This window comes from Haliotis rubra, unplaced genomic scaffold (assembly GCF_003918875.1).
Source record: "Haliotis rubra isolate DU_JTF1 unplaced genomic scaffold, ASM391887v1 Scf193, whole genome shotgun sequence".
Taxonomy (NCBI): Eukaryota; Metazoa; Mollusca; class Gastropoda; order Lepetellida; family Haliotidae; genus Haliotis; species Haliotis rubra.
Genome location: NW_025765925.1, coordinates 444,886 through 469,649, shown reverse-complemented (window position 1 = coordinate 469,649; position 24,764 = coordinate 444,886). Strand labels below are relative to the sequence as shown.

Sequence of the window (24,764 nt, the reverse complement as noted above, 5' to 3'; positions counted from 1 at the left end):
ATGACTTTCTCCGTTGAAGCCTGTCACATCGTACAAATCTCTAAAGAAATTGTGTCTGTCACCAGAGTCAGGTTCCTTGTGGTGTGTACAGGGGGAATTTGCCAAGTCACAATCCGGGACTGAAGGCTGCATTAATATGTGACAATCACCATTCACAGCCGGAGAGTGTGCCATGTGACATTCAACAGGGAGGTGAATGCTGGTTTCAAAGTCCGACACTTTACGCTGCTGTGTGTCGTGATCTGACTCAATAGACCTGTCAGAGATTCTCACCAGCACTGTCATCGTCAAATCTAAACCTTTAAATCATCTAAAAGCTTAGTACTGTTGAACATTGTGAGAGAGTCGGTAGCTTTGGTGAGAGTGATGTAGAGAATGAGTACATATGTAAGCCAAAAGAGACATAACACTTCCAACTCATGGGGGAATAAAACCAGGCCTTTCGCTGGACAGGGGAATGCTTCAACCACTAAGCTACCCCATAGCTCTGAACATGTAGAAAGAGGTGTGTCAAGTGGCAAGTTTTGTGTGTGACACTGACAAGGCTTGAGTCAGTTCCGCTGTATGGTGCCCTGTAAATATTCAGGACTTAACCAGGCAGACAAGAGTGAATGGATGAGCCAGTACCATGACATTCGGGCACGATGACACAACTAGGCAACTCACAGAGCAGGACTACTCAATCCCAATTATTGTCCATTATTAGGGGTGGGTATTGCAGAGTATTTTCATATTGCAATGCGAAAGCATGTATTGCGATATGTATTGCAATATATTGCATGAAGTATTTTTAAACAAAAACTACTTATAATCGAGTTACTTCTTGATTTATAGAGCAAAAACACAACAAAATCACTAGGCTTGATTAAGCTTTAATAACAACTTTTAATCAAGATAAAATAAAAATGTGAATAATATTTGGCACAAATGAAACAAGGACATATCCGAACATTTCCGAGTGTTACGAAGTTTTCCGAATGCAAGTCAAAATACCGGTTTTCGATCAGCGTATCGCAATACGTATCGTTTTCATGTCTAAACCGGTTTATATTACGCAGCCCTATCCATTATCATGACAATTATGTTTGTTTTGTTAGCTGTTTAATGCCACACTCAGCAATATTCCAGCTATTTGGTGGCAGTTTGTAGATAATCGAGTCTGGACCAGACAATCCAGTGATCAAAAGCATGAGTATCAATCTATGCAACTGGGATATGATGACATAGTCGCCTCTTTCAACATGCATGAGTTGCTGAAGACCAATTCGAAGCTGGTTCTTCCTGGTTCACTACAATAACAAATATGCATTCATGGACTATTGCAACACGATGCATTGCAGTGACGGCCACAGTGGCACTGAGTGAGTCAGTCCATCTCACCTACAGAACTCACCATCTCACCTACAGAACTCACCACATCACCTACAGAACTCGCCATCTCACCTACAGAACCCGCCATCTCACCTACAGAACTCGCCATCTCACCTAGCCATCTCACCTACAGAACTCACCATCTCACCTACAGAACTCGCCATCTCACCTACAGAACTCGCGATCTCACCTACAGAACTCAGTCTCACTTACAGAACTCACCATCTCACCTACAGAACTCACCATCTCACCTACAGAACTCACCATCTCACTACAGAACTCACCATCTCACCTACAGAACTCACCATCTCACCTACAGAACTCACCATCTCACCTACAAGCTTCATCACCATTCATGGAGTAACACATGGACAAGCACTGAACAGAGACTGCGTCTATAACAAGCAAGCACTCTGAATACCATACTGCAAGTGTGGAATCACCATACCAGGTGTGGATGTTAACCAATACTGAGAAAGGTAGTGAACAAATCAGCTAAATATAGAAATGTATATGCAGTTTAAGATAGTTTCAAAAAAAAGGACAGAAAAGAGAAAAAAAACCACAGGTTACTTCTAAATCGGCATTCTATGTAAGCATTGTTGTTCAACTTTCCAGATAAATGTCCAATCATCCGCCACCTTCAAATAGCCATCTTAATCATATGTTCAAGGATCGTATTTCCTCTCTTCAATCACTTTGAAAAAGCCTGCAAGCTCTTGTAAGTCTTCAAAGAAGCCAAGTCGGACTACTTGATGTACAAGATGGCCTCATTTCAAAAACCTAATCACAAAATGTCTCCTTCTTTCCCAATTATGATGAATTTGATTTGGGTTCAGTCTCCTCCAGTCCTGCCGTAACGTCAGCTTCAGAAGAGCTCATGACAACCACAGCCTTTCAACACTTACATCACAAAATATCTACTGAATTAAGATACGACAGACAGAATCCGAGATAGAGCCTGAAGTCTGTGAAAATGTTGATACGTCTTTCAGCTATGAAGGTCAAACTTGAATCAAAGTCAATCAAATTAAGATACCGCAGACACAATCCGATCCATGGTCATACGTTTGTGATCATGTAAGTGGGTCCATTACGATGCAGCAGTAGACAAACTTCAAAACATGACCATCAAATTAAGATGTGATAGACGGAATTTGAGAGAGAATTTGTGATCATGATAATGAGTATAATCTACTGTAGTGACACTACAATGGACGTCTAACTTGAGCAGATGTGTATCAATTTGAAACAAAACCTGAATGATCCGTGTACAGGACATACGTCTGTGATGGTGTTCATGTCTGTGATGGTGTTCGTGTCCTGCTGGTGTGGAGGCTGAGATGAGGGCTCTGAGATATCAGTAACATGTCTGGAACACCTGCTGTGATGCGATCGGAGCAACATTGAAATATCCCTTTTTCTGCAGCTCATTTATCAAGTTCTACTTTCATCCTTCTTGTACAAATGAATTTGAAACGGAATGGAAATCATGGTGTGGTGTGGGTCTGAACTTGATGTATTTCACCTTTGTATTGATGTTTTGTCTCACCGATCAGAGCAGTGGATGGGTTGTCAGGCAAACCTGTAAACAGGTGCTTGATGGTGTGAACATCAAGTGCCTGAAATCATGTTGCAAGCTCAGATCAGTGTCAGGTTGCCATTTATTCAAGTTGAATTTACTTACAGCAGCCATCCAACCAGTTCCCTTTTCGTGGACATCCAATTCCCAATTCCCTGTTACTGGAATGAGTGAGTAAGGTTTAACACCACTTTAAGCAATATTCCAGAAGCGAGGGACAACAAAGCATGGCTTCACATTGTAACCATGTTGGGACTAGAACCTGAGCCTTGGTGGTGATGAGCAAATGCTTTAAGCACTAGGATATTCCACTGGAGTGAGTGAGTGAGTGAGTGCGTGCATGCTTGAGTGAGTGTTGGTGGGTGAGTGAGTGAGTGAAGCTCAATGCTGCTTGACAGTATTTCTTAATATCAGAGGAAAGTTCACGATGCATTGTTGTGTCTTATGACAACTGACCAAACACGGTGAATGCAATTGAAAAAGAACCGCCGCTTAACTCGAGTAAGCCTTTTAACACTTCACTGAGATCCCTGTCCACTTCTGCCCCTGTTACTTTCCCCAACAAATAGTTCTCCACAGCGTGAAGATTCTATTCAACAATTCAAATCCTGAAATACTGACATTGCCTTTACAATGCCACTGCATCACTGCTGTTTCAACTGTTCATGAAATTACTTCCTCAAGTTTTAACAAAAAATCTTTATTCTGAAAGACAATTAACCTTGCCAAGGACTTTAATTTCAGTCCCTGTTGATTGCATGTCAAGCTGTTTTGCAAGACTCCTTCTGAGACAACCATCAAGTTAAATCTTTACAGCACGTCGGAAGATCTTCGACAGGAATAAGACGTATTCCGAAGTCTGCACCTTTCAATAATGCAATGTCAGCTGGCCACACTCGGCTGCTGCATGTCGGAATTACTGCTGTTTTTATGCTCCAATCCATCAGTCTGCCTGCTGGAGAGGATCTCTAGCCCACAGTCATGTCAAATGTCAGAAACAAGCATGTATCTCTAGGCTGGATATTGACTTGCACAGGCATCAACCGGTATCAAGCTGCGTCATTATCTGGGAGATGAGTGGCATCCAAGAGGGCCATCAGCCAGCGGACAAGACAGGTAAATCGAGTCTGTGACCCCCCTCCTGCACACCACAGAAGACACCTCATTATCACAGATATTACCCATGGAAAATATTGGAAAATATAGGAAACAGTGTCTATATGGCAATTTTTTTAGGTAGATAACATGGTAAAGGATATGTCCAATGCTGTATTTTCCCCGAGGTAACCTCAAAGAAGAAAAGGGTATTTATCTTGGCTTAGATCAATAACATTGACAACAGAAGAAGATAGTCATTAAGGCTGTCATGATAGTTATAGTATTGTTTCATGTGAAACACAGGCATCAGTAACACCCATTGATTTAACGGAATTCTATTGTGTTGCGAAATTTCCGCGCTAGATATTGTCGAATTGTGACGAAAACAGATACCAGGATATACTAAACAAAGTTGGAGGACGCACGCTTTGGATCTGACTATACACAATGCTACTGAGTCTTCTTTAACTTCATTTGAGCAGTTTATATGCAATAATACAGTACATTTGGTAATCATAGCCACAAACAGAAGACATTTGTATTTATGAGACTCTATTCGATAAATGATATATTTCACATCAGTTACAAAAGAATTGCAATTTCTGCATTGAGGTTTTTCTGAATGATTATAACAATCATTCAGAAAAACCTCAATGCAGAAATTGCAATTCTTTTAGGGACTGTTAGGAATAATTGAATCATGTGACCTCACGTACACCAACCTCATTATTTCACTGATCAAAAAAAAACTTCAGTCAAGACAAATTGTACCAGCAAAGCATGTTATGAAACTACGAGTTAGCAATGAGGTAACACGGTCCTCTGCTGCACAGTATCTGCCATGGTGGCCTGATATATAAACTGGTTGACAGTATTAGCAAGGGTTCTCATGTCTGGGGCAGGGTTGCCTGTGTATAAACTGGTTGACAGTATAAGCAAGGGTTCTTGTGGCTGGGGCAGGGTGGCCTGTGTATAAACTGGTTGACAGTATAAGCAAGGGTTCTCATGGCCGGGGCAGGGTGGCCTAGGGTTCTCATGGCCGGGGCAGGGTGGCCTAGGGTTCTCGGTGGCCTCTGTGGCTGGGGCAGGGTAGCCTAGGGTTCTCGTGGCTGGGGCAGGGTGGCCTGTGTATAGACTGGTTGACAGTATAAGCAAGGGTTCTCATGGCTGGGGCAGGGTAGCCTAGGGTTCTCATGGCTGGGGCAGGATGGCCTAGGGTTCTCATGTCTGGGGCAGGGTGGCCTGTGTATAGACTGGTTGACAGTATAAGCAAGGGTTCTCATGGCTGGGGCAGGGTGGCCTTGGGTTCTCATGGCTGGGGCAGGGTGGCCTGTGTATAGACTGGTTGACAGGCCCTAGGGTTCTCATGGGCTGGGGCAGGGTTGGCATAAGACTGTAAGCAAGGGTTCTCATGGCTGGGGCAGGGTGGCCTAGGGTTCTCATGGCTGGGGCAGGGTAGCCTAGGGTTCTCGTGGCAAGGGCAGGGTAGCCTAGGGTTCTTGTGGCTGGGGCAGGGTGGCCTAGGGTTCTCATGGCTGGGGCAGGGTGGCCTAGGGTTCTCATGGCTGGGGCAGGGTAGCCTAGGGTTCTCGTGGCCGGGGCAGGGTGACCCAAGACCTAAGGTCACACTGGGACAAACCAGCCATTTCCCTTGCATCTAAGACAAGGTCCTTCCCACTCAGTTCTAATAACAAGCTGTTAGCAGTTTGAACAACAAGCCTTTTGTAGTGCTCATAACAAGCCTTCAGAACCAGTGCACAATCACAAGCTATAAAAGCATGCCTACAAATTGGACATTGATTAATTAGGATTGGATGTAGATTATGAATTTATTTACAAGTCATCCCAAGTACAATGGACTTCATGATGCAGAAGCGTAAATAGTATCAACTTATAGGCAGTGCCAAATTACATGGGGATCAGACTAGGCCCTCAGTCTATCTTCATTGTATAGGGTCTTCAAGCAATCTGTTGAGATGAAATAGTTGCATATGCAGAAGTTGTTCGGGGTAGCGGCAGCTTGTTTGTTTAGCTGGCACAGTTTTATCAGAGAACAGACCACATCACCACATCTTTCACAACAATGGATGCTAGCTGGGAAAGACGAGACACGGTTATGATGTAGAGAAAAGATACAAACATCATGCACAAATAACTTATGATGGTGTCAGTTGGGACCAGGATTGTCTACTGTGTCTAGGTCCCTACCAGTCTACACAGAGATTGTCTACTGTGTCTAGGTCCCTACCAGTCTACACAGAGATTGTCTACTGTGTCTAGATCCCTACCAGTCTACACAGAGATTGTCTACTGTGTCTAGGTCCCTACCAGTCTACACAGAGATTGTCTACTGTGTCTAGATCCCTACCAGTCTACACAGAGATTGTCTACTGTGTCTAGATCCCTACCAGTCTACACAGAGATTGTCTACTGTGTCTAGATCCCTACCAGTCTACACAGAGATTGTCTACTGTGTCTAGGTCCCTACCAGTCTACACAGAGATTGTCTACTGTGTCTAGATCCCTACCAGTCTACACAGAGATTGTCTACTGTGTCTAGATCCCTACCAGTCTACACAGAGATTGTCTACTGTGTCTAGATCCCTACCAGTCTACACAGAGATTGTCTCCACGGTGTCTAGATCCCTACCAGTCTACACAGAGATTGTCTACTGTGTCTAGGTCCCTACCAGTCTACACAGAGATTGTCTACTGTGTCTAGGTCCCTACCAGTCTACACAGAGATTGTCTACTGTGTCTAGATCCCTACCAGTCTACACAGAGATTGTCTACTGTGTCTAGGTCCCTACCAGTCTACACAGAGATTGTCTACTGTGTCTAGGTCCCTACCAGTCTACACAGAGATTGTCTACTGTGTCTAGGTCCCTACCAGTCTACACAGAGATTGTCTACTGTGTCTAGGTCCCTACCAGTCTATACAGAGATTGTCTACTGTGTCTAGGTCCCTACCAGTCTACACAGAGATTGTCTACTGTGTCTAGGTCCCTACCAGTCTACACAGAGATTGTCTACGGTGTCTAGATCCCTACCAGTCTACACAGAGATTGTCTACTGTGTCTAGGTCCCTACCAGTCTACACAGAGATTGTCTACTGTGTCTAGGTCCCTACCAGTCTACACAGAGATTGTCTACTGTGTCTAGGTCCCTACCAGTCTACACAGAGATTGTCTACTGTGTCTAGGTCCCTACCAGTCTATACAGAGATTGTCTACTGTGTCTAGGTCCCTACCAGTCTACACATATTGTCTACTGTGTCTAGGTCCCTACCAGTCTACACAGAGATTGTCTACTGTGTCTAGGTCCCTACCAGTCTACACAGAGATTGTCTACTGTGTCTAGATCCCTACCAGTCTATACAGAGATTGTCTACTGTGTCTAGGTCCCTACCAGTCTATACAGAGATTGTCTACTGTGTCTAGATCCCTACCAGTCTACACAGAGATTGTCTACTGTGTCTAGGTACCTACCAGTCTACACAGAGATTGTCTACTGTGTCTAGATCCCTACCAGTCTACACAGAGATTGTCTACTGTGTCTAGGTCCCTACCAGTCTACACAGAGATTGTCTACTGTGTCTAGATCCCTACCAGTCTACACAGAGATTGTCTACTGTGTCTAGGTCCCTACCAGTCTACACAGAGATTGTCTACTGTGTCTAGATCCCTACCAGTCTACACAGAGATTGTCTACTGTGTCTAGGTCCCTACCAGTCTACACAGAGATTGTCTACTGTGTCTAGGTCCCTACCAGTCTACACAGAGATTGTCTACTGTGTCTAGATCCCTACCAGTCTACACAGAGATTGTCTACTGTGTCTAGGTCCCTACCAGTCTACACAGAGATTGTCTACTGTGTCTAGGTCCCTACCAGTCTACACAGAGATTGTCTACTGTGTCTAGGTCCCTACCAGTCTACACAGAGATTGTCTACTGTGTCTAGGTCCCTACCAGTCTACACAGAGATTGTCTACTGTGTCTAGGTCCCTACCAGTCAACACAGAGATTGTCTACTGTGTCTAGATCCCTACCAGTCTACACAGAGATTGTCTACTGTGTCTAGGTCCCTACCAGTCTACACAGAGATTGTCTACTGTGTCTAGGTCCCTACCAGTCTATACAGAGATTGTCTACTGTGTCTAGGTCCCTACCAGTCTATACAGAGATTGTCCACTGTGTCTAGGTCCCTACCAGTCTACACAGAGATTGTCTACTGTGTCTAGGTCCCTACAAGTCAACACAGAGATTGTCTACTGTGTCTAGGTCCCTGCCAGTCTACACAGAGATTGTCTACTGTGTCTAGATCCCTACCAGTCTACACAGAGATTGTCTACTGTGTCTAGGTCCCTACCAGTCTATATAAAGAGAGTCTACTGTGTCTATATCCCAACTAGTCCCAAAATGGTGTGTCTACAGTGTCTAGATCCCAACTAGTCCCTATATGGTGTGTCTACTGTGTCTAGATCCCAACTAGTCCCAAAATGGTGTGTCTACAGTGTCTAGATCCCAACTAGTCCCTATATGGTGTGTCTACAGTGTCTAGATCCCAACTAGTCCCAAAATGGTGTGTCTACAGTGTCTAGATCCCAACTAGTCCCTATATGGTGTGTCTACTGTGTCTAGATCCCAACTAGTCCCAAAATGGTGTGTCTACAGTGTCTAGATCCCAACTAGTCCCTATATGGTGTGTCTACTGTGTCTAGATCCCAACTAGTCCCTATATGGTGTGTCTACTGTATCTAGATCCCTTATATCAGTGAGACTTGAGTCTAAGGTTGACAGTGAGGTCAGTTCTGTAATGGCTTCCCGACAGTAAGACCCTGCAGGATTCAGTACAGAGACGGGACACTCTGACAGCCCCAAGTCAAGAGATAATGAAGATATATAAGTGAAGTCGTCAAAGAGCAAGAAGCTGACAGATGCCAAATTGGGATAATTTCCACATTAATTCGCTTGGGATTCCATCCAAACATAGACGATGCTGAGGTAGCCCACTGCTTGAAGTGTTTAATCATTCTCAATAATTCCCTCGACCGCACAATGTGTGAAGCCGCTTTTCGGTGTCTGACTCAAGAATGATGAATAATGCTGTAGGCTGCAGTACTTCAGGGTATGTTTGAGACATTACTTACTCACCGACTATCATGTGAAGGGTTTCCTTATTGGACACTGGTATTTCTATGCATTCAATACATGTTCCTTCATTGGATAGTTCAAAGGGTATTTTAAACCAGTGAGTACACCTTGTAAAATTACTCCTTCTCAAAATGCCGTTTCAAGTGACTTCCAATACGTTCTTCTTGTACCTTGAGCATGTCCCATGTTGCATGCATAAGCTCACAAGAGCAGCACATGTCTAAACTACAAGGAAGAGCTTCTGTGAATTATTCACGGCAGTAGACTTCATATATGGGATGTCTGCAGTTGATCATTAAATAAAGATTTGAAAAGAAAAGGAGGTACACAAGACCACATTTGGTAATTACAAACAGTGTTGTTTAAGCTTTCATAAGTTTTGGTGCTCGGTAACTCAAAATTATTAATAATATTTGATACACCAGGGAGAGAAATACATCTTTTTCTAAGTGTGCCTTAGGGCACCAGACAAACATTTTAGATGTGCCTTTCAGAAGTCAAGTGTGCCCATATGTTTTTAGAATAAATGACTGTAGCAAGGATGATGATCTTTTGAAATTTATTGTTAGAAAACAACAAATGTAACCTGTTTTCTGCTTTCATTGATATGTCTTCTGTTTAAGATGGCTTTCTTAAGCTTCATTTGTTCTGCTTTCCCCCAACACCTTTAATAGCTAAGAATTGTGTGACAGGTTCACTTGTTCAATATATCTAGCATGCACATGTTTAATATATCTAGCATGCACAATGTCCTGTTCAATAACCAAATTATCAGTACTCCCTTCACTCTAAATGGAAAAACAACCACATTTCTTTACATCATCCATCATAATTCCAGTGATTTCCTGGGCGATAAAGTCAATAAATGTTTTTACTTGTTTGTCATTTGCGTAAGTGTTTTGTTTAGGGGATTAAATGACTAAAGGTGAGTTATGTCTCTTAAAAATTAGGTGTGCCATAAGGGCACCGAGAACATTTTTTATCCGTGCCATTTCAAAATTTACTGTGCCATGGCATGCTAATACATGGGGTATTTCGAACCCTGTACACTTTTCTGGATTTTCTTCCTAAAACGACAATGACTACTAATACAGAGAATGAGGGTCAAGGGAGTGTATACATCCTTCAACTGTAAATGAATGCTGAATTCCTCATTCCATGGAGACGCATGTTTCCTGGCTCCTTTGGGTTTGCAAGTTACTGTCAGATCATTTTGACTTGGAGTCATCGTTAGGAAGGTTTACAACACAAAACCTACAGACATTAAGGGAGCAGAAGCATAGACTCAGGGCTTTCATTGCCCATGTCTTAATTAACTGTAGGTTTTTATAACAGATCACAGCACATATGTCCTTCTACAGACATTAAGGAAATAAAGAACAATACCGCCATGCAGAATACTCAAATGTAATTAAAGTCTGTCACAAACACAAACTAGGGGTCGTCGTACATGTGCTTTCAGTGCTTTCATGGCCCATGCTTTAATTAACTCGAGGAAGTTTATATAACAGATCACAGACAAATATTTCCTTTCTGAAGACAAGTAAACATGTGTAAGTGTTGTTACAGTGTTGCGAGTGTTGTTCCAGTGTAGCGGGACTATGGCGTATATTCCACACGCCAGACAATCCCATAACCTGGGGCAAGATGGAGAACAAAGACGACCGGATGACAATCAGACGGTAATAAACAGCATGTGCTTCAAATCGATCCCATTTGTTGAAAATAGGTTTTAAACATTCGATCCAATCGAATTCACCCTTGATCTTCTTCTAGTGTGAATTGGGTCATCATTTCAAGCTGTTCTTGAGACGTCACAGAGCGGCAGACATCGTCTACCTTTAACACACCAATGGCGCCAGACGAAGAGTACCAAGGGGCAGCCATTTATGCCAAGAGCTTATCAGAGTTGCATCACAACTGTTGAGCATAAAAGACTCCCAGCAGATCTAATACAGCAAATTGAACTTGGATTCATCCTTTAGCCATGGTGTATTAAAGTGTGAAATTACAGAGATTTAATCTCAACATTTCTGAAACCCGCACCATTCACTGACAGGGTTCATGTGGGGAATACACGTAATCTTCTCAATCACACTACAAAAGCAAAAATACTGAAATCTGCATTTAAGGTATTTAATGAAATATTGAACTAGACTTCAAAATCTATTTAAAGACGTAATAAGAACTTTTGAAAGTCCTTTACAATCTCCCGTGGTGAATATTGATGGATTTTTCTTGAAAATGCACTTAGAACTTTATTGTCAGTGCTGAAAAGAACCTAAAGATCAGTGTCCACAAGGTTTTTTTTATTGATTTTTCTACATCGCGCCTAGGACACGCTTTTCCATGCCGGACCTTTCTCAACACAATAAGCACAACCGTTTACAATCAACTGCAACTGTAAACACGTCTGAACTGTGATGCTCAGATATGCCAAGCGGTATTATCCCAAACCACACAGCTGTAGGTTAAATATGGCGCTAACCAAATAAACATCGTGAACGTCATTTCAAACGGAGTATTTATACATCACTTGACTCAATATTTGCATTTCATTTTCAAATTACTAACACCTCATGGGAGTAAATGTAAAGAATGCATAAGATAAATATAGTTTTACCAGTAAATCAAATAAGAAAACTTCACATATCTGAAAACAAGAGTAAATATTTTTTCTTACTTGGGCTGCAATTTTCAATTTGCAACCAGCACATAACCAGGAGATTTGACAGTCATTTTGGGGGCTGAGTGCCCTTCACCTTTGACCTGTTACCAGAATGAATTTCAAACAATTCCTCAAGATATGTGATTAACGTCGAGAGACTAATTGCCATTCAAGTGGTCAAAGATTCCATAGCCTGATATTTGGGCATTTTGATATTTCAAACCATGATATTTTGATATCTTGAAATCAGATAATTGCGTATTTTGATACTCTGAAATCTGATATTTGGCGATTGTGAATTTTAACCAAATTTGTTGATAGCTGTACTTGCAGCTGAGAGTTAATGACTCATGTATTCACGCCACCTAAAGACGCACTCTGGCCATATTACGCTTCACAAATTATTCTCATACAGTAAATCGAACAGGACATATTATGGGAGGTTCGCACATTATTACAGGGAATCGAACCTGGGTGTTTGGAGAGATGAGACAACGCCAGTGTTGATAATAGATATGATGTTAGCTGAGAGGGTCCCCCCATGAGACTTCATGATAGCTTTCTAGTCTGTTGCCTTGAGCACTGGAAATTTCTTTGGCATCGCTATAAATTATTTTGCAGCCCATTTCAGTACAATGGGAGATTTTTTCCTAAAATTCAGTTCTGTCAAGAGACTTAAGTTAACATAAAATGACAACTTGCGTGATAACATGTAAACATGAAGACAAAAAGACAAATTTTTAGCAGAATTTGATCTGGCATAAAATGAAGTCTACTTTGACTTTTGAAATTATATAGTCGCACATGAAAAATGTATTTTTTTAATGCACCACTGGTTGTACATTACTGACTTTCCATCCATAGTGAGACCGTGTTTGAGATTCTCCTCAAACTCCCTATAACCAAAACAATGACCATGAGTGTAAAACAGCTTTCCAAATGTTTGCTGGCTGTTGTATTCAAGATCATTCCACTTATAGAGTGAGTGAGTGAAAATGGCTTCACATTGTAATCATGTGGGGAATTGAACCACAGCCTTGGTGGTGATGGGAACTAGGATACTCCACTGACTCCTGGAGTGAGTGAGTGAGTGAGTGAGTTTTACACCACTTCTACCAATATTCCAATAATATCACATCAAGGGACAAAGAAATGAGCTTCATACCTTGTGTCCATGAACCTGTGTCTTTGGTGACAAGCAAACACCTTAACCGCTTGGCTACCCACCCATGCTGCTTAACATTACCCGCACACACCACTTTCAGTACACAAGTTCTTTGCATTATCCCCCCTAATGCATTGCCAATTGCAGGTAGCAACAAGAACCGTCTTTTAATGTCATTTTGTATGATGGGGCTGGGCTCAGATTTGAATTTGTTGAAAATACATTTCAAAAACATTTTTTAGCACCAGCAGCCATAACAATTATTACATAATTCCATCAGGGATTTACCCAGCATTCCAAACTACCCTTAGCAACCAACACTGAAAAAAAGCTAATTTTGTTAAATATAAGAACTTTCTTAAATCCCCTAATTTCAATAAATTCAGGAATATTTCAATATTCAATTCAAATCGAAAATGCTAACCTAAGCAGAGTAGCTTCTTCTATCCTATGGGTTCCCTGCAAAGCCACATCATGAGCTATTACTGTAATAACCTAACTTGGCAATTTTGTATTCCAATTTGGGAATTTTACTGATTGCTTCAGACATGGTGTGAATATCGGCCTCTGAGCAAGTCCAGATAAATCCCTGGGAAGGTCTAGAATGACAGTGGATAACAGATCGGATCAGTCTCCCTGTGACACAGAATCAGTATTATGTCCAGCGGGTTATTGTCGTTATCCTGCTGTTCCGAAGATGGTGTAATGGTGTCCGAAAAAACGAGGGTCTTAACTCTGTTACACATGTTAAGTGAGATCGGATTATTCGACTCAGTAGTATGTTTGTAGCCATGACCAGTAATAGGGGGGCAGTATATGTCATACAGGGGTGGAAATAAGTTTAAAACTGCTATGTACTCACAGTGGCACATGTAAAGTCACTTGCCCTCATAATGTTCCACTATACCAGCTGTTTTCTTGTTGATTTTTACATAAACAACACAATTAACATTGGAAAGTCCAGTGTGATATACAAATTTGCTTGCCCGACAGAAAAAACACTGGACTCAGGCGTGGGCAATGGGTTATTTCCACCCCTGTATACATGTTCACAATAGGGCCAGTAAGTAGGTCACTGCAGTTCACATGACCTTAGTAGTCTCGGTGACAAACAACGTACACTTGGTTCGGTCAAGTAAAGTCAAATTTGGCGGTCGTGCAATTATTAACCAGAACTGGTTCGTGAACATACGCTTGTCACCGGAAATCTGGTACCACAAGTAAGCTGGGCCCCGTCTCGCATATTGCAAGTTGGTGTGCAAAGAGAGCCGGGAACAAGCTTAGTACTGGAAGTAGCACCTCGCGAGACTTACAGGCCCTATACTCCCTCCGTACGTCTATCTTGCTGACAGTGTTCAAGGTGGTGTTGGTCCGACCACCTCATACATGTTCAAACGACTCCCTCTGTACGTCTATCTTGCTGACAATGTTTGATGTGGTTCTGGTCCGACCACCTCTGTACGTCTATCTTGCTGACAATGTTTGATGTGGTTCTGGTCCGACCACCTCTGTACGTCTATCTTGCTGACAATGTTTGATGTGGTTCTGGTCCGACCACCTCTGTACGTCTATCTTGCTGACAATGTTTGATGTGGTGCTGGTCCGACCACCTCTGTACGCTATCTTGCTGATCTTGCTGACAATGTTTGATGTGGTTCTGGTCCGACCACCTCTGTACGTCTATCTTGCTGACAATGTTTGATGTGGTTCTGGTCCGACCACCTCTGTACGCCTATCTTGCTGACAGTGTTCAAGGTGGTGATGGTCAGACCACCTCATTCACGTTCACACGACTCCCTCTGTACGTCTATCTTGCTGACAATGTTTGATGTGGTGCTGGTCCGACCATAAGCTTCACTGTCCCTATCACTTCAACAAGAGGCCTGATGGCCTGATAAATCAAACAGGCCTTTATGGCTACGATCAAGGAGCTATGTCATGAACGCCATTAATGTTTCCTGGTGGAGAAAGCGATTAAACCAATCTTTATTGTATCACAAACTAATTACTTTGATGCTTTTTACAGGCAGCAGTGTTTCTGAACAAAATGTCGATTAGTGGTGGTCCGATTAATTGAAATAATCGAAGATTGGTCGCAATGACAAAACGACCAAGCAATCGATCATGTTTTCTCATAATCGAACACAAACAATTTTGGACCACTTGTTTGCAACAACAATATTTTTTAATAGGTTGATTTTGTCTCGACATTGCATAAGCACTACAAGCTCGTTCCCAGTCATGATTAAGTTTATCTTAACAACTCCAGGAAATGTATGTTCCTAACACACTAGTCATCCTGTAAAGATGTGAAATTTGCAAATGCATTTTGTGCAATTTGCGAGGAGAAAAAACGAGAGAACAACATGTTATTTCTTTATTTTTTGTGCATTAACAAACATAACCAGGAAAATTTGATAAATGACGCTAACCAATTATTTTCGATGATTGATCGGTTGCAATGAACCAATCATCAATTATGAGATTTACACCAATTCCCAACACTAATGTCGATCAGCTTACATTTTGTGTAGCTTTATAACTGTAAGGCACATGAGTGGTGGATGGTGTGGTCTGTTTTCTAAAACTGTCCCTTGTTGGTTGATTGGTTCTTGATTGCTATCATGTACTGTTTTCAAGCTAGGTATGATTATGTCAAATGTTTTGGAGTGTATACAGCAAAGTGGAAGGAGGAGTATTGAAAGGTTTTTAAGATGTGCTCCAGAAAGGAGCACTACCACCAAATTCAGTTGAAGCCTAACTTGTTGCCATGGAAATGCAACAAGATGACATCCTCATAGTCACAGCCTAAGTCATGTTTCCATGGAAACAGCAAAAAATAAAATTCATATCTGGGTCTGACCCCCAAAAGGCACATCTAGGGATCATGCTTGATATGTGTACCAAGTCTGATGAAGCTAGCAATAGTTCTGCTCCGGACAAGATGACATCCCCATAGCCACAACTTAAGTCATGTTTCCATGGAAACAGCAAAAAATAAAATTCGCATCTGGGCCTAACTCCCATAAGGCACATCTAGTGATCATGGTTGACATGTGTACCAAGTTTGGTTAAGCTATCACGAGTAGTTTAGGAGATATGCTTCGAACAAAGTGTGACGGACGGACGGATGGACGGACCTCGTTTCTATATCCCCCCACAACTTTGTTGTTGCAGGGGATAAAACAGATTTGACCATCACGAACAAATCTCAATGTGGTTCTGATGCCTGACATCTCTTTAAATTTATATGGATCTTTAAATCAGTGATTTTATAGAATAATTGACAGACTGAGTACGCCATGGAGTGACATCACCAGGACATTCCGTAGCCTGGTGAGCTAAACATCAATACAGGACTCGTTCATTGCAGTGGAATCGATGTAATGCAATCACCACTGAGGACCCAATACAGATATCACTGTCAAATGATGTCACCATTAAATAATTGCACAGTGTAATCTAAATGTTACATGTCATAATTAAGTAATGGCATCACAGCAATCACTGATAACTCCATACTGAATGTCACAATTAAACAATGGCATCATTGTGCGTTACTATCGACATGATATCAACCGTTTCAGCTGTTTGTCACAACGGTTCATTACACCCAATGATTCAATGTGGGTGATCAAGAGATTACATTTATCACATGTCCCTACAGAGTTCCCCAAACTCATTTCAAAATTAATACATTTCCCTTTTCCCTCTTGAGCCAAAATAAAAAAGAAATTATGACAATGGTTAAATAAATTTCTTTATTTTACACTCTGCAATACTCCATGAAGGTGAAGTAAGTAGGGGAGTTTGGTTTTACGCTGCTTTTAGCAATGTTCCAGCAAAATCACGATAGGGAACAGCAGAAACGGACTTCACACATTGTACCTATGGGAGGAATTGAACCCATATCTTCAGCGGAACAAGCAAACACTATAACCACTAGGCTACCCCACCGCCCCAGATAATCACTGTGGTTGACTCACCCACTTGAGTCGTAATTAATCGTTTGAATCTACCTGCAAACGGACTGGATGACATCAAATAAACCAGATGAGCTGATAATCCACGACAGTACGTGTAGTGTTTGATACACCCAAGTTTCATCATTATTGAAGTATAATACAGAGCCCGGCAGGTTATAGTGATCAGGTAGCAGTCATAGCATAGGCGGAAACACAGAATAAGAAAGAGCTGACGTGAAAGTCTCTGGGCAAGTGAGCAAGAACAACTATTGATTTTCAATAACCATTTTACAAATCGTTCTTTAAACCTTTCTAAGAGGATGACACTCAATTTTAGTAGATCCAGCCAGAGAAAAATACCAGTGTGGTTCAGGTAAAAGGCTTTTGAATGTGAGGCAGTTAGCAGGGCCTCACTGTCAAAATATCGGTACTATCTCCCTGAAATCAGGAGCAATGTATGTCTGTGGATTTATAATGAAGAAAAGTGTATTTTCCCTAGACAGGGTTTCCAAGAAATGATATATTAAAAATAATCATAAAGTTAATTTTTGCAAGAAATGAGTGAGTGAGTGAGTGAGTGAGTGAGTTTTGAGTTTAGTTTTATAATACATCTATAACTATCGTAAAACCAATGTTAAACTATGGGTTTTACACGATTATCTTAGATCTATAACTATCGAAGCCAATGTTAAACTATGAGAGCTAACGATTATCTTACATCTATGACTATCGTAAGCCAATGTTAAACTATGGGAGTTACGATTATCTTACATCAATAACTATCAGAAGCCAATGTTAAACTATGGGAGTTACGATGATCTTAGATCTATAACTATCGTAAGCCAATGTTAAACTATGGGACTACAACTATTATCATAAGCCAATGTTAAACTATGGGACTTACAATTATCTTAGATCTATAACTATCATAAGCCAATGTTAAACTAGAGCTGATTATCTTACATCTATAACTACCGTAAGCCAATGTTAAACTATGGGACTTACGATGATCTTAGATCTATAACTATCATAAGCCAATGTTAAACTATGGAGCTTACGATGATTTAAGATCTATAACTATCGTAAGCCAATGTTAAACTATGGGACTTACGATGATCTTAGATCTATAACTATCATAAGCCAATGTTAAACTATGGAACTTACGATGAATTAAGATCTATAACTATCATAAGCCAATGTTAAACTATGGGACTTACGATCATCGCACTATCAGAACTGTAAACAATGTTAAACTTTAGAAGCTGCAGCATAAAGACCGATATTGAGTAACTTGATCATGGAAGTTGACTCCTTCCATGCTCATTTCTTCAAAATCAATGTATTGCCCTAAAAGTTGAAACACTGAACTTTCTACGATATTCAATGTTACAGTCAATCTTTATTCGAAAAAGTTAAGTTTTTATTGCACAAATTTGTTTCCCTTTTTGGCTGCAAAAAATGATACCAGGAAATAAGACCCAAACATATTAAAAGAAAATGTCATATTTCAATTCTATTGTAAGCATGATAAGTAGAAACATGACTCCCTCTCAAATGTGATTAGTATTTTTTTCAGTTTGTAGAACATAGAAATTAGAGTTCCTGGAGATCTTGGTTTATAAATAACCAGAACCATTAAACAGTGAGTATACATTTACACCATCTTAAAAATATTCCAGCAACATCACGGTGGGGGACACCAGAAATGGGCTTCACAGATTGTACCCATGTGGGGATTTGAACCCCAGTATTTGGCATGAGAGGTGACAGATATAGAAGACTATCCATCTTGATGCACGTAGTTACAAGTTCTTGCAAGATCTCACAAAGAAAACTCCAATTCCTTATCTCCACCTCAAATGCATGGTCCAACTTTGGCAGTATGAATTAAATATTTCTCAAAAACACATACAATCTCAATACCTATGCCATGTCATGTGTGTATTGTATTTATAATTTTGTGCTTGATATTAAATATTTGTTTCCTTACTTAAAAGTACCCAGATCTGTATTTCGCATTTAAATTGTCTATTTCATATACATGATCTGACATGAGCTGAACTAATGTACACTACTTGACAACTGACATTAGAATGATCTGCAGAGAAATGCTCAACCAAGCAGTTAAACATCTATTCCAAGACAATGTAACCACAAACTTGCAGCTGTTGCTTTAAATTGGTGTGTATGCCATGTCCCCTCAAAAGCTTGTGTCTAGTCACAGGTATCAAATGAGAATGATGTATGCCTGATCTGGCCCAAGAGACGCTATTCATCAGCCTCCACTTCCTGCGGACATTTTGTAGATGTAAAACGACAAGCATCGAAAGTAGATCCGATTACGACTCAAGCCACTGGCGTCTCATTGCCACGGAAGCTCTTGGGAGTCTTAAAACACAAGGAGGTAGTGGAGATGTCAAGCTATGTCATAAAACTATTCCGTTAATCCCCGCTGTTGTCCTGGCACCATCCTGGGACTCATTTACCTAGACACTTCATCCTTGGTATTTTGGTGAAGTCTTTGTGGGATGAGAAAGCCTGTGAAAAAGGTCATTCATAATTCACAATTTTTTCAAAGCTGTAAGAAGATTTGTGGTGTGAAGTTGTGTCTTGTTGCAAAAAAAGCAACACTGAGAAGAAGAAATCAATAAAGGCAAACTCTGACATATCCCTGAAGTGAACGTAACTCAGAATTTGACTGATTTCAATTATGTTTGGATGGTCATTTAAAGCACAGGATATGGGAATACATTTGACGCAATTTGCATACGTCTTTGGGAGTGGATAAGTCTCTTGTCCTCATACACATAACAATATCAACTGCTGGAAATTAAATAACTCCTCCACGTTTTGTCATGCACACCAGGATACATCGACAGATACGTATTTCTTGCGATACAACAGTCCCTTGTAAAAAAAAAATGGTATTAAAAGCCTTTTGAAAACCTCTTCTTCACTGCAATTTGACAGGGATATAATTCTTTTTATACCATGTTTTTTCATGTCTGTGATGTAAGTGTTGCTGAGAATCAGCTGGGACTTTATCATCACTGCCTCTAATGGTTTCTCCTGCGATTCTTCTTCTAGAAATGTGTTTTTAATACGTTTAATGTAGGTATCATTCATCAATGTGCCTTTTTCTAAATAAAAAAATCTTTTTCACAAAAAGAAAATTCAACGTGATCGGTGTTGCACTTAGTCTTAATACTTGCCAAACCTCTTGGATAAACTTTACCGTGATAGACAAAATACATGGGAAACCCATCAATGTTTTCTAACTAACCACTGACATTGTGGCACAATCTAAAACCATGGCTATGTCTCACATCTACTTTGAATTTACTGGTATTGAAGTTCAATCAGTGACTATCAATCAAAGATGCAAGTCTTTCATCAAGGACATTTGCTAAGGGGAGATCACTCTAATTGTCTTAGGCACTGACTATGAAACCTTAATTCAGAAATTAAAAATACTCTAAACAGCAATATCTGAATGTGGTGGCAGTAAAATCTAACACAGAGGTTTACTTTGAGTGTAAAAACACATCACCATGAGCATGATGGTACTTGCTGGTACTCGTACTCGAAACACATGTAAGTATCGACTTGCAACACATGTAAGTATCGACTTGCAACACATGTAAGTATCGACTTGCAACACATGTAAGTATCGACTTGCAACACATGTAAGTATCGACTTGCAACACATGTAAGTATCAACTTGAAACACATGTAAGTATCGACTTGCAACACATGTAAGTATCAACTTGCAACACATGTAAGTATCGACTTGAAACACATGTACATGTAAGTATCGACTTGCAATACTCATCCATAAGCTGACCTACTGAGAAATTAGAGATTATAGGGTTCTCAAATCCAACAATGTGGACACACTGAAACCCTCACTGATATACACCTATGTTCTAGAATCAAATATCATTGACGTTTGGATAAATGACACCTTTTTATTGGTAACAATTTCTTCTATTCATTGTTAATGCCATTCCTGGGCTACTTCTAGCCCTTATATCAGGTGAATGCTGAGTTAGTATGAAAGTAAGTTTGAGTGTGAGTGTGAGTGAAAGGGAATTACTAAACCATTATGACTTAAATGTTTCCAATGTAAAATCTATCACAACCTATCTGTCTGGAAGATACAGAAAGGATCCACATTCCTAATTCATTTGAAAAACAGTGTTATAAAACAAGAACTCTGCAATTTGACAAACTTACATAAAAATATGAAATAAGACAGGCAAAAGGTAACAGCAGGGATTTATCTAGGAATACACACAACACGCTCCTGTAAGGCAAACCAGGGGCAATAAAGAAAAATATTTTTCTATCTCTCATTCGCCCACTCACTCACATGTTCATGAAATTGAAACTTCTTACTTATTACTTTGTGAAATTTTACAGTTTTAACATTTTTACAGATTTGGTATGAATATCAGCCTTGGAGCAGTTCCAAATAAATCAATAGAGATTACTAAACGAGTTGTTTCAAAACGTATTTAACGAGCGAAAGCGAGTTAAATACGTTTTGAAACAACGATTTGTAAGATAAATTATATCTTACAGACACGAGTACAGTAATCTGTTTCTTACACACCATAAAATCGCACCATTTCATGGTTGAATAGATACAAATTTCATAATTTCTCATCGTAGCTGCGCAATGATACACAACGTTTGTGAATGAGTGACGTCACTTGGCTTCCTAATTACTACTCATCCCCAAGGTGACCCTCCACAAAAATAGTTCCTGCCATATCTTCGCGTCATCAAGGCAATAGTGATAATGCAAAGTAGATAAGATCACAGAAAATTAATTAAACCCTCTAAAACGATGATGTTACCATGTAAATGTGGACAATTTTAATTCTTGCAAGCAAAAAATATTTCAGCGTGTGATGTCATCGTCATCGTTTGGTGGTTGTCGTCATCGGAAGATTGTTTTGGATATCTCTGCACATTGGGGATCTGTACTTGTGTACCAGTTTACGTTCAATGTTCTCCCATCGAATCGGAGCCAAAACTATTGACTGTGTGTCATTAGGTGTAACCCCTGTGCTTGAATATGACATTGCTGAGGTTACGTTCACTATCAATGGGGGACTACTCTTCTTCGCCACAGCCTTCTTGTTTTCCCGAGCCAGAAACTGCCACTTGGAATGTAACGGAATTTACGGAGTTGTCAGTATGAAATGTGAGTTGATTACATCCTGTATGTTATGAAGACATGAACTTTGCATTATCATGCGTCAGAGGAATATCTTAAGCAATAACTTATGTGTAGATAAAACCGTTTCTGTACATGTTCGATTGAATAGAAAGAACGTGTGCTGCCATTTGCACTCATGAACCCTTGCAAACATTCCATGTTGTACATTGTTTATACGAGTGTGTTTTGGAATCACATAGTAGCTCGGAGCTGGAACTGAAGTGGGTCTTTATCATGTTTATCAATGAAAAATGTTATCTTCATCAATTCATCAAAGAAACGACGAGGCAAATTGATCACTGACGTTATCGTGTCAGGTATTTTAATTTTGCAAGACGATACATGACTTGTCGCATCTCTCCAGTAAAAGTACCAACGTTGTACATTTTGAATATTTGAAGGGAATCCCGGTCTTTATCTTTAACGGCGATTTTCACATAATTGTTTTAATACACAGGTTTCACTGATTGTTCAAGCTAGTTTGAATTCATGACTAGAAATCAAAAGTTTTAATAAAAGGAATTAGAAAATCAATAGATTCGTGTTCTATTTCTTCAAATTCTGTTTCATTGTATAAATTATTAAATATCTAGAAAATAACAGGTAGGTGTAAAGGTTGGGTTTTTTTGCACGAGCAACAGGTTCCTGTTCGATTGAAGCACGAGGAACTTATCAATGAATTTTAATCAGGAAAGTAGTCCGTCATAACCTGACCCTAGGTCATCACCATGGAGTAGCCAATCACGGGATTAGAAATCAATCTCACACATATGTGTGATACCAGTTTTCTCACATGGGTTTCTCACCCACGGGTGTGTAAGAAATGTACTTCTTATGAAGAGAGCCAGTTATGAGGTATTTTACTGGATCTTCCTTTCAAGGCTGCTAGAGTTACTTCCCTTGAACTACAGTACTGTTCACATTTTTCATCACTTGTTCATCACATACCACTGGGTAGAACATGATAGCATGTCAGTGAACCCCATGTACAGCTAGGTCCTGCTCTATAACACTATGAGTGAGTTTAGTTATACACAGCTTTTAGGCCAGACCAATTTTATTTCTTGTTTTATGGATCCACCGGTCGTATTTTTTCAAGAATAAGACAAAAAATAAATTAATTTTCCCTGCTCAAAAAATAAATCCTAATGTTTTTATTGGCCCAAAATGTAAACTTACAAGAATTTGTTTTTTAGATTGTTTTTTGCCCCATGTACACTTCATAAATTGCCAAAAGTAAACTACTTTTAGTATTTAGAAGGAATATTACTCTGATTGGTGATTTTATTTATTTATTTTTTTCCTCCTGCCCATAGGCTTTTTGAGGACAAAAATCCGTAAAACAAGAAATAAAATTGGTCTGGTCTTAGCAATATTCCAGGAATATCATGGTTGGGGACACCAGAAATAGACTTGTACACATTGTACCCATCTAGGGAACGAAACCCGGGTCTTTGGAGTGACGAACGAATGCTTTAACCACTAGACTACCCCACCGCCCATATAACACTAATCATGCAAGACAACAAATATGACAGCTCATAACATGTCTATATTATAAAAACGCCTTGTGACATATCTATATTATAAAAACGCCTTGTGACATGTCTATATCATAAAAACGCCTTGTGACATGTCTATATTATACTGACTGACTGACTGAGTTTTGGTTTTATAAAACGCTTTATTCCAGCAACATCACGGCGGGGGACACCAGAAATGGGCTTCACACATTGTACCCATGTGGGGATTCATAAAAGTTCTTGTGACATGTCTATAACACTTTAACCACTAGGCTACCCCCATGTCTATACAAGGTAGACCTGACAATGGCAGATCATAACAGTTTTACTTCTACCAAAATCAATGAAACTGTAACTTGATTCCTTGATCTCACTGTGAACAAAGTCATGTTTCTTGTCACAGACATACATAGTAAGACAAACAATGCCAGACCGTAAAAGTAAAATAAGTTCTTTTGATAATGTTACACAGGCAGGTGTTCTCCCATTAGGCCTCACAATGAGGCACACTGTCCACCACAACTTGGGACCAGTCTCAGAGCCAGAATTCATACAAGGTGTTTCACCGGAGGCGTTCCAATAGGTTGGTTATATACTAATCCTGTATCACTAAGTCATCGTGATATCTAAACTCAATGGTTACCATGCCATAAAAAAATTACGATACACACTTGGTCCAAGACTTGTTTTAGAGCCACACCTTTTCATTGGATGAAAGATTAAGATCCAATCAAATGCACATACATTAAGTAAACTAAAGCCAATGAAACTCCCACGACTGTTGTACATACGGTCAGATAGTGTGTCACTTCTAGTTATCACTTGCCATTACACCCTCCTTGTTGTAGTCCTGTATTATTGTAATGGGGGGTGTTCAGGAATGGTCTTGTCTGCAGGCAATTCTCATTCAGGAATGTCTTGAATGCTACACAAGGTAGAGTGAGTGAGTGAGTGAGTTGGGTTTTACACTGCTTGTAGCAATATAATCAGGCAATATCATGGCAGGGGACAC

At 40.2% G+C, this 24,764-nt stretch overlaps 1 protein-coding gene across 1 annotated transcript in view; it reads right to left on the bottom strand.

Annotated features, from left to right (window-relative positions):
• Positions 1-24,764, bottom strand: part of LOC124274666 (synaptophysin-like) — a 134,575-nt gene that overhangs the window by 91,958 nt on the left and 17,853 nt on the right. The window lies entirely within an intron of this gene.